Source organism: Tachyglossus aculeatus, chromosome 26 (genome assembly GCF_015852505.1).
Source record: "Tachyglossus aculeatus isolate mTacAcu1 chromosome 26, mTacAcu1.pri, whole genome shotgun sequence".
Lineage (NCBI taxonomy): Eukaryota > Metazoa > Chordata > Mammalia > Monotremata > Tachyglossidae > Tachyglossus > Tachyglossus aculeatus.
The window spans coordinates 6,234,795-6,245,451 of record NC_052091.1 but is presented as its reverse complement, the minus strand read 5'-3'; positions in this window follow the sequence as shown (position 1 = coordinate 6,245,451).

The window sequence follows — 10,657 nt, the reverse complement described above, 5'->3', positions numbered from 1 at the left end:
CTTCCCTTCCCCACGCACCTGTATATATGTATATATGATTGTACATATTAATTACTCTATTTATTTATTTATTTTACTTGTACATATCTATTCTATCTATTTTATTTTGTTAGTATGTTTGGTTTTGTTCTCTGTCTCCCCCTTTTAGACTGTGAGCCCAGTGTTGGGTAGGGACTGTCTCTATATGTTGCCAATTTGTACTTCCCAAGCGCTTAGTACAGTGCTCTGCACATAGTAAGTGCTCAATAAATACGATTGATGATTGATGATGATGAAGGCAGGGTCTTAGTTGTCAAAGCCCAGGCCAATCCCAGCTCTGCCACTTGTCATCTGTGTGACCTTGGGCCATTCACTTCACTTCTTTGGGCCTCAGTTATCTCACCTGTCAAATTCATTCATTCAGTTGCATTTATTGAGCGCTTACTGTGTGCAGAGCACTGTACTAAGCGCTTGGGAAGTACAGGTTGGCAACATCTAGAGACGGAAATGGGGTTTAAGACTGTGAGCCCCATGTGGGACAGGGACTGTGTCCGACCAGATTAACTTGTATCTCTCCTAGCACATATAACAGTGCTTGGCACATTCATTCATTCATTCAGTCGTACTTATTGAGCGCTTACTGTGTGCCGAGCACTGTACTAAGTGCTTGGGAAGTACAAGTCGGCAACAGATAGGGACGGTCCCTAACCAACAATGGGCTCAGAATCTAGAAGGGGGAGACAGACAACAAAACAAAACATGTAGACAGCCGTCAAAATCGTCAAAATAAATAGAATTATAGCTATATGCACATCATTAACAAAATAAGTAGAATAGTAAATATGTACAAGTAAAATAAAGTAAGTACTTAAGTACCACAATAATTATTATTATATTACTATCATAATTATTGCCTAAAACCCACTTCCCCAATCCTACAAATTCTGGGACATGACAGTGGCAGAGGCACACCACTTATGTACGTATCTGTAATTGTATTTATTATTTATTTTATTTATTTATTCATTTATATTCATTCAATCGTATTTATTGAGTGATTACCGTGTGCAGAGCACTGTACTAAGCGCTTGGGAAGTGTATTGATGTCTGCCTCCCTGACTCCAGACTGTAAACCCAATTTGGACAGGGAATGTGACTGTTTATTGCTGTATTGTACTCTCCCAAGCATTTAGTACAGTGCTCTGCACATAGTAAGCGCTCAATAAATACGATTGAATGAATGAGTGACTCTTTCCTGGCATATCTTTCCAGCGGCAGCTTCGCAACTGGTGAACAGAGCCTTGACGCGGTGCTGATAATTATAATCATTTAATAATAACTGTAGTATTTGTTAAGCGCTTTCTATGCGCACTGTTCTGCGCACTGGGGTAGGTATGAGGTAACCAAGTTGGACACAGTCATTCATTCATTCCATCGTATTTATTGAGCGCTTACTGTGTGCAGAGCACCGTACTAAGCGCTCGGGAAGTAACATATAGAGACGGTCCCTACCCAACAACGGGCTCACAGTCTAGAGGGGGGAGACAGACAACAGTCCCTGTCTCACAATCTTAATCCCCATTTTACAGATGAGGGAACTGAGATATAGAGAGGTGAAGTGACTTGTCCAAAGTCACACATCAGACAAACGGTGGAGCCGGGATTCGAACCTAGGTCCTGACTCCCGGTGCCCTGCTCTCTCCACGTTGCTTCAGTCCGGTTCTGGGGCTGGCCCGGGGCTGACTCTCGGGAGAGATGTAGTTTTCTTTTAAATAAGTGAGCAGACAGGCGAAGATTAAACCCACAGCTAATCACCTCAGGAGCCGGCAGTAAAATAAAGCAAGTCGCTTAAACACACTCGGTTGGCTCATTATTTTCTCCTCTAGTGAAATCATTTGGCTTTTCGCTTCATTTCTGCTTAATGGCCTGGGCTCATCGCTGGCTCAGTGGCGAGACCACAGACTGGGAGTCAGAAGGACCTGGATTCTAATCCTGACTCCTCCATGTCTGCTGTGTGACCCTGGGCAAGTCACTTCACTTCTCTGGGCCTCAGTTCCCCCATCTGTAAAATCAATCAATCAATCAATCGTATTTATTGAGCGCTTACTATGTGCAGAGCACTGTACTAAGCGCTTGGGAAGTACAAATTGGCAACACATAGAGACAGTCCCTACCCAACAGTGGGCTCACAGTCTAAAAGAGGGAGACAGAGAACAGAACCAAACATACCAACAAAATAAAATAAATAGGATAGAAATGTACAAGTAAAATAAATAAATAAATAAATAGAGTAATAAATATGTACAACCATATAAAATGGGGATTAAGATTTATTTTATTTTGTTAGTATGTTCGGTTTTGTTCTCTGTCTCCCCCTTTGAGCCCACTGTTGGGTAGGGACTGTCTCTAGATGTTGCCAACTTGGACTTCCCAAGCGCTTAGTACGTGCTCTGCACACAGTAAGTGCTCACTAAGTACGATTGATGATGATGATGATGACGAGTGTGAGTCCCATGTGGGACAGGGACTATGTCCAACCTGATTAACTTGTATCGATCCCGGTGCTTAGAACAGTGCCTGGCACATAGTAAGCGCTTAACCAGTACCATAATTAATAGTAGTAGTAGTACAGAGGTGAGCGGCTCTCTGTCTTTTAGGGTCGTGCCTCCCGTCCGGTGACTTTGGGAAGGCACCCGGTGTGCCCTGGAATCCTGCCGTGCCACCGTTTTTATTTTCACCCCCCAGGCCCAACTCCACTCCCAAGGGCGGGGACACACCCGAGCAGGGGCGTGGGCGTCCAAGTGAGACGTGCTGCCCTCCGGAAAGGGCTGGGGCACAGTTCCCTGAGTCACGGAGCCTGTGCCCAAGGAGGGAGGGAAATCGCCCGGGGTCCCACGGTGAATTCGGAGCCACGGTAGATCAATCAATCAATCATCATCGTCATCATCAATCGTATTTATTGAGCGCTTACTATGTGCAGAGCACTGGACTAAGCGCTTGGGAAGTACAATTGGCAACATATAGAGACAGTCCCTACCCAACAGTGGGCTCACAGTCTAAGAGGGGGAAACAGAGAACAAAACCAAACATACTAACAGAATAACTAACAAAACAAAATCAATCAATCAATTGTATTTATTGAGCACTTACTGTGTGCAGAGCACTGGACTAAGCGCTTGGGAAGTACAAATTGGCAACATATAGAGACAGTCCCTACCCAACAGTGGGCTCATAGTCTAAGAGGGGGAGACAGAGAACAAAACCAAACATACTAACAAAACAAAATCAATCAATCAATCGTATTTATTGAGCGCTTACTGTGTGCAGAGCACTGGACTAAGCGCTTGGGAAGTACAATTGGCAACATATAGAGACAGTCCCTACCCAACAGTGGGCTCACAGTCTAAGAGGGGGAAACAGAGAACAAAACCAAACATACCAACAGAATAACTAACAAAACAAAATCAATCAATCAATCGTATTTATTGAGCGCTTACTGTGTGCAGAGCACTGGACTAAGCGCTTGGGAAGTACTATTGGCAACATATAGAGACAGTCCCTACCCAACAGTGGGCTCACAGTCTAAGAGGGGGAGACAGAGAACAAAACCAAACATACTAACAGAATAACTAACAAAACAAAATCAATCAATCAATCGTATTTATTGAGCGCTTACTGTGTGCAGAGCACTGGACTAAGCGCTTGGGAAGTACAAATTGGCAACATATAGAGTCGGTCCCTACCCAACAGTGGGCTCACAGTCTAAGAGGGGGAGACAGAGAACAAAACCAAACATACTAACAAAACAAAATCAATCAATCAATCGTATTTATTGAGCGCTTACTGTGTGCAGAGCACTGGACTAAGCGCTTGGGAAGTACAAGTTGGCAACATATAGAGATGGTCCCTACCCACCAGTGGGCTCGCAGTCTAAAAGATCTGCAAGCCGGGCTGCCCACCCCTTTCCAACTCTGCGGTTCAGCCAGCCGGAGAGGAATCTGGGAGCTCCTCCCTCCTCGCTCCAGGAGGAAACTCCTCCGGGAAACTCCTCAGCTTCGTGGGCTGGCAAAAGCTCCCTCCTGGAGCCTCCGCCCAAGGCCAGGTGCGTTATAGTCCCGGGGCGAACTGTCCGACCCCGTCGTGGAATCGCCAACAGTCCCGGGGCACCAAGGAAGGCTGCGCTTGTTGACCGGGCCTTCACTAGGTCATCAATCAAGCCATCCACTAATGGTGGGAGACCCGGTGCGTTATAGTCCCGGGGCGAACTGTCCGACCCCGTCGTGGAATCGCCAACAGTCCCGGGGCACCAAGGAAGGCCCCGCTTGTTGACCGGGCCTTCACTAGGTCATCAATCAATCAATCAATCAATCAATCAAGCCATCCACTATTGGTGGGTCGTTGGTTTTTTATTGTTGAGCCCTTACTGTGCCTCAGCACCCGACAACTACATCCACCTCTTCGCTGACCTCCCGGCCTCCTGCCTCTCCCCACTCCAGTCCATACTTCACTCTGCTGCCCGGCTCATTTAATAATAATAATAATGGCATTTATTAAGCGCCTACTATGGACAAAGCACTGTTCTAAGCGCTGGAGATGTTACGAGGTGATCAGGTTGTCTCACAGGGGGCTCACAGTCTTAATCCCCCATGTGGCCAACTTGTACTTCCCAAGCGCTTAGTACAGTGCTCTGCACACAGTAAGCGCTCAATAAATACGATTGATGATTTTACAGGTGAGGTAACTGAGGCACAGAGAAGATAAGTGACTTGCCCAGAGTCACACAGCTGACCTCCGGCTCCCAAACCCATGCTCCTTCCACTGAGCCACGCTGCCTCTCTAGCAACAGGAACGTTCAGTCCACGCCTTCCCACCTCTCAAGAATCTCCAACGGCTGCTATCTATTCTATTTATTTTCTTTTGTTAGTGCCTAGAACAGTGCTCCAGTGCCTAGAACAGTGCTTTGCACATAGTAAGCGCTTAATAAATGCCATTATTGTTTTGTTAGTATGTTTGGTTTTGTTCTCTGTCTCCCCCTTCTAGACTGTGAGCCCACTGTTGGGTAGGGACTGTCTCTATATGTTGCCAACTTGGACTTCCCACGTGCTTAGTACAGTGTTCTGCACACAGTAAGTGCTCAATAAATACGATTGATTGATTGATCCACCTCCGCATCCAGCAGAAACTCCTTCCCATCGGCTTTAAAACACTCAAGCAGCTGTCCCCATCCTTCCTCACCTCACTGATCCCCTCCTACAGCCCAGCCCCGCACACTCCGCTCCACTGTGCCCCTATCTTGTCTAATTCCCCGCCGACCCTTTTCCCTCATCCCCTCCCTATCCCGAAACTCCCTTCCTCTCCATATATTCCAGACCCCCGGTCTCTCCACCTTCAAACCATTATTAAAGTCACATCTCCTCCAAGAGCCTTCCCCAATTTAAGCCTCTTTTTTCCTGCTCGTTCCCTTCTGTGTCCTCCATGCACTTGGATCTGTGACCTTCAGGCATTTGATATTTGCCTCACCCCCAACCCCACAGCACTTAGTTACACATCTTTTAATTAGAGATTATAAATTACTTATTCACAGTAAGCGCTCAATAAATACGATTGATTGTAACCTCCCCAGCGCTTAGAACAGTGCTTTGCACATAGTGAGTGCTTAATAAATGCCAATATTATTATTATTATTATTCATATTTATGTCTGTGTTCCCCTCTAGCCTGTGGGCTTGTTATGGGTAGGGAACATGTCTGCTAATTCTTTTGTATTGTACTCTCCCAAGAGCTTGGTACAGTGCTCTATATGTTGCCAACTTGTATTTCCCAAGCGCTTAGTACAGTGCTCTGCACACAGTAAGCGCTCAATAAATATGATTGATTGATTGATTGATTGCTGTGCGCAGAGTAAGCGCTTAATAAATACCATTGATTGATTGACACACGTCAAACACTGTTCTAAGCGCTGGGATAGATACGAATGAATCTCGTAATTAATGGGCCTTAGAGTAAAATGTGCCAACGAGAAGCAGCGTGGCCTAGTGGAAAAAGTGTGGGCCTGGGTGTCAGAAGACTTGAGTTCTAATCCCAGACTCTGCCAATGGCTTGCTGTGTGACCTTGGGCAAGTCATTTCACTTCTCTGTGCCTCAGTTCCCTCAAATGCAGAATGGAGATTCAATACCTGTTCTCCTTCCTCCTTAGACTGGGAGTCCTATGCTGTGGAAGGAAGACCCATTCTAATCTAATTAACATTAGATCCCAGCTTCTTAGAACAGTGTTTGACACACTAATAATAATAATAATAATATACTGGTATTTGTTAAGTGCTGACTATGTGCCAAGCACTGTTCTAAGCGCTGGGGTAGATATAAGGTGATCAGGTTGTCCCACGTGGGGCTCACAGTCTTAATCCCCATTTTACAGATGAGGTAACTGAGGCACAGAGAAGTTAAGTGACTTGCCCCAAGTCACACAGCTGACAAGTGGCAGAGCGGGATTAGAACCCACGACCTCTGACTCCCAAGCCCGTGCTCTTTCCACTATTCCACACTGCTAGGCTGTAAGCTCATTGTGGGTGGGGAATGTGACTGTTTATTGTTGCACTGTACTCGCCCAAGCGCTTAGTACAGTGCTCTGTACACAGTAAGTGCTCAATAAATATGATTGAATGATTAAATGAATGTAGTAAGTGCTTAACAAATTGTATAAAAATGGGAGAGTTGGGAATTTGTTGCAGTCAGGAGGTGAGCTTTGAACGAGCTGAGAAAGAGCTGAAGGGAGGAGACGGGATATATATACCAGGGACTGTACTATGTGCCAGGAACTGTAATAATAATAATGATGGCATTTGTTAAGCGCTTACTATGTGTCAGGCACCGTACTAAGCACTGGGGTGATTACAAGCAAGTTGAGTTGGACACACTTCCTGTCCCGTCTGGGGCTTGGTCTCAATCCCCATTTTACAGATGAGGTAACTGAGCCACAGAGAAGTAAAATAATAATAATAATAATAATGTTGGTATTTGTTAAGCGCTTACTATGTGCAAAGCACTGTTCTAAGCGCTGGGGGGAACACAAGGAGATGAGGTTGTCCCATGTGGGGCTCACAGTCTTAATCCCCATTTTACGGATGAGGGAACTGAGGCACAGAGAAGTAAAATGACTTGCCCGAGGTCACACAGTAGACATGTAGCGGAGTCAGGATTAGAACTCATGACCTTCTAACTCCCAGACCCGTGCTCTGTCCACAGTGCCTGGTAGCCCGAAGCGAGGGAAGTCAGTGGAGGCGGGAGGCCGGGTCCCGTCATCCTGCTGACATTAATTTTCCCTCTCCCGTTCTCTCCAAGAACCATGCCATGCTGCTTCTGTGAGCACTAGAATAGATACAAGTTTGGACATAATCCCTGTTCCACACGAGGTTTACAATCTTAATCCCCACTTTGTGAATGAGCTAACTGAGGCACAGAGAAGTTAAGTGACTTGCCCAAGGTCACACAGCAGAAAGTGGAGGAGCCGCTATTAGAACCCAGGTCCTAGGGAGTGGCTTGGGGCGGGGGGGGGTGGACAACTGAGTCATCCTGTGCACAGCCTGAAATCATCATCATCATCATCAATCGTATTTATTGAGCGCTTACGGTGTGCAGAGCACTGGACTAAGCGCTTGGGAAGTACAAGTTGGTAACATATAGAGACAGTCCCTACCCAGCAGTGGGTTCACAGTCTAAAAGGGGGAGACAGAGAACAAAACCAAACATACTAACAAAATAAAATAAATAGAATAGATATGGACAAGTAAAATAAATAGAGTAATAAATATGTACAAACATATATACATATATACAGGTGCTGTGGGGAAGGGAAGGAGGTAAGATGATGGTTCAGGGTCTCTTCTCTTTATTGCACAGAGCAATAGGGAGCCGTTGGAAGTTTTTGAGAAGGGGAGCAATGCATAAAGGGGATTTGAAGAAGATTTCCTTTCCTCTCGGAATGACAGGGCAGCTCCTCAGAGATCCCTCCTTTCCTGCGGAGAACAAGGAGGTTTTTGAGAAGGGGAGCGATGCGTTCTGAAGAGTTTTTGAAAAAGATGCGGTATTCCTCTCCGAGAGACAGGACAGCTCGTCGGAGGCCCGGTAGCCCGAAGCAAGGGAAGCCAGTGGAGGCGGGAGGCCGGGTCCCGTCATCCAGCTGACATTAATTTTCCCTCTCCCGTTCTCTCCAACAACCAGTTATCTCTCTGTTTTCAGTCTGGTTCCTAGGAACAAAGCCGCCTGAGGAAATAACTTTGGCCCCTGCCCAATAAGCCCGTCAGTTTATGACCTATTTTTAATTGGCTTCCCGTCTAGCAGGATATTTCTGCCCTGAAACCGCCTCATCATGGCCTGGGGACTCCCCTCCCGTTACGCACCTTCTCCGCGAGGTGATTTAACAAATGACCAAAACCATGAGGGACCCATTGGGGAACCACCGCTTTCCTGCCCCGTTCCCGGTGGCCGAGGTTGACAGGGAGGGAGGGAGAGCCTGGCCTCACTCAGGAATTGGCATTGGCTTCTTGTGGCACCCGGGAGGCCGAGTAAGGAGAGGTCTCCCCATTCCCACCTCCTCCTCCTCTTAGCCGGGGAGAGATCCCTGGATCCTTCTCCCGCCCCCCATAGCTGTGGAGACAGAGACACAGGGAGGAAAAGGGGGTCTTCTCTCCGAGCCCCAGGAAGCCGAACCAAACGTAGCTGAAATTCCCAGACTTCCCACTTCCCACCTCTGGTTGGGCCAGTTTCTGGTGGTGAGACACGGGCCGATTCCCCAGGGCACGCTTCCCCCTCCCGGACCTCTCCCCTCTGCAAGGCCTCAGCCCCCAAGGACTTGGAACGGGATGTGATAATAATAATAATAATAATGAAGGCATCTGCTAAGTGCTTACTATGTGCAAAGCACTGTTCTAAGCGCTGGGGAGGTTACAAGGTGATCAGGTTGTACCACGTGGGGCTCACAGTCTTCATCCCCAGTTTACAGATGAGGGAACTGAGGCACGGAGAAGTTAATCAATCAATCAATCAATCAATCGTATTTATTGAGCGCTTACTGTGTGCAGAGCACTGTACTAAGTGCTTGGGACGTACAAGTTGGCAACATATAGAGACGGTCCCTACCCAACAGTGGGCTCACAGTCTAGAAGGGGGAGGCAGAGAACAAGACCAAACATATTAACAAAATAAAATAAATAGAATAGATATGTACAAGTAAAATAAATAAATAAATAGAGTAATAAATATGTACAAACATATATACAGGTGCTGTGGGGAAGGGAAGGAGGTGAGACGGGGGGAAGTGATTTGCCCAAGGTCACACAGCTGACAATTGGCGGAGCCGGGATTTGAACCCATGACCTCTGACTCCCAAGCCCGTGCTCTTTCCATCGAACCACGTTGCTCCCAGGATGGGCAACTTGGCCTAGTTCCTTCATTCATTCATTAAATCAATCATATTTACTGAGCACTTACTGTGTGCAGAGCACTGTGCTAAGCGCTTGGGAAAGTACATTGCAACAATAAACAGTGACATTCCCTGCCCACAATAAGTTCACTGTCCGCTTAGTGGTAAGAGCACGGACTTGGGAGGCAGAGGACATGGGTTCTAATCCCGACTCTGCCACTTGTCTGCTGCGGGACCTTGGGCAGGTCACTTGACTCCTCTGTGCTTCAGTTGCCTCATCTGTAAAATGGGGATTAAGAGTGTGAGTCCCACGTGGGACAGGGACTGTGTCCAACCTGATTACCTTTATCTACCCCAATGGTTAGAGCAGTGCTTGACACATAGTAAGTACTTAATAAATACCATAATTATTATTATTATTATTATTATTATTAGCCCCTGTCATCATTACCATCTCTGAACAGTTGAATTTGATGTGATACCATATTTTTTTTTTACTGATATTTGCTAAGCACTTTCTATGTGCCACGGACTATATTAAGTGTAGGATAGATACAACATCATCAGGTTGGACGCAGTTCATGTCCCACAAGGGGCTCACATCTTAATCCCCATTTTACAGAGGAAGTAACTGAGGCACAGAAAAGTGAAGTGACCTGCCCAAGGTCACACAGCAAACAGGCGGCAGAACCAGGATTAGAGCCCGGGTCCTCTGAATCGCAGGTCTGGGCTCTTTCCCACTAGGCCCCGCTGCTTTGATCTAGGATTTCAACTTTGTAATAATAATAATAACGATCATTCAATCAGCCAGTGATATTTATTAAGTGTTTACTGTGTGCAGAGCACTGGACTGAGCGCTTGGGAGAAGGCAAGCAACAGAGGCGGTAGACATCTTCCCTGCCCACCAGGAGTTTCCAGTCTTAGAGGGGGAAGCAGACATTCAAATCAATTACGGATGCGGACGTAAGTGCGGTGGAGCTGAGGATGGACCGAATGACAAGCGTTAAAACAGGTTCACACTCAATCAGTATGAGTGCTGTGTTCATTCATTCAGTCAGTCAGTCGTATTTATTGTGGGCTTACTGCGTGCAGAGCATTGAATAAGCGTATGGGAGAATACAATAATAAACAGCCACATTCCCTGCCCACAGCTAGCTTACAGACTGCAGCAGGGGAGACAGACATTAATAGAAATCAATAAATGACAGATGTGGACATAAGTCTCAGGGGGCTGGGAGAGGGGATAATAATAATAATA